This window comes from Asparagus officinalis, chromosome 3 (genome assembly GCF_001876935.1).
Source record: "Asparagus officinalis chromosome 3, Aspof.V1, whole genome shotgun sequence".
Classification (NCBI taxonomy): Eukaryota; Viridiplantae; Streptophyta; class Magnoliopsida; order Asparagales; family Asparagaceae; genus Asparagus; species Asparagus officinalis.
In genome coordinates this window covers 28,029,361-28,030,773 of record NC_033796.1, presented here as the reverse complement: position 1 = coordinate 28,030,773, position 1,413 = coordinate 28,029,361, and positions in this window count along the sequence as shown.

Genomic DNA, 1,413 nt, shown 5'->3' with positions numbered 1-1,413 from the left:
TCGCTGAATTATCTGCTTCAGTCATCTTCTCCCTCCTTAATTTCTGGACTCCTTCCAAAGAAATAAGGAACTCGCCAAGCTTCTTGTACTGTGAGCGAGTAAGGACCATACACAGGTTCCCCCTTCACAGGATCTAGACGCTCTGATACCAACTTGATACGAGTTGCCGTGCAAGCACTCTTGATCGCAGAATTATCAAGAGTGGGTAAAGAAGAAAACGACAGAAGAACACAAGAGTTGAATTAGGGCGAAGGAAAATACCTTCTCTAGATTATGAGAATCAATTGGATTTTTTTTACAAATCTCTCTCTCACAATCTCAGATCAAAGAACAACCTCCCTGATCTCTTTTCTGATTACAAACTGAGTTCTAAACCCTAGAAAAGTCGTGTTTCTATTTATACTAAACAGAAATCCCAACTGGAGCAGGAAACAGACCCAGGCCCGTAACCGCTACGCGGTCGACCGCAGTGCCCAAGGCGGTCGACCGGTCAGAACGTCGAAATCTGGGAAATCGATTACAGGGTTTTCCGGTCGACCGCAGCGCCACCTTCGGTCGACCGCTCTCAGTCCCGAGACATAGTCTGGGTCTGTGCACTAAGCAGTCGACCGCCGCGACCAAGCCGGTCTACCGGCCAGAGCCCAACCGTAATTCCTACAGTTTTGACGAATCCTTCGACTTCGTTGCTTCCAATGGCCTCTTCCACGACTCCTCTACTCTATTCTCAAGATACCATGAGAATCATCTATCCTCAAGCTCCCATGAGGATCGCTAAGCTCCCGAAGAGAAGATACACCCGTATCAGGGAGATAGAATATAAAATTCTTCCTCTCCCATTTCGGGTTCGTCTTTGCCCCAAGAGAAGACACCACCTTTTTCAACTCCCAAAATCTGTGCCTCACAGGTACGGGGAATTTTATCCTGAATCCTAAGTAGGGATAAGTCAACGCCTAACACACGTTGCCGGTTTAGTCTTTCACCGATTGAAGAAGACACCAGAATTCCAGTCTAGGAAGTTTATCCCGAATCCTAAGCAGGGATAAGTCTGCGCCTAACACGCGCTGCCGGTTTAGTCTTTCTCTGTAGAAAAAGACACCAGAGTTTGATCCTGGGGTATCCTATCCTGAAACCTAAACAGGGATAAGGCTGCGCCTAACCCGCGCTGCCGGTTAGTTCTTAACCGTTAAAAAGAACACCCGCCCACATATTCAACATTGTGGCAGGTTGTTATTAGTAACACCAAAATCCATGCCTTACACGCATGGGGAATTTCATCCTAAATCCTAAGGAAGGATATGTCGACGCCTAACACACGTCGCCGGTTTAGTCTTTTTCCATAGAAAAAGACACCAGAGTTCGATTCTGGGGTATTTTATCCCGAAGCCTAAGTAGGGATAAGTCAGCGTCTAATAC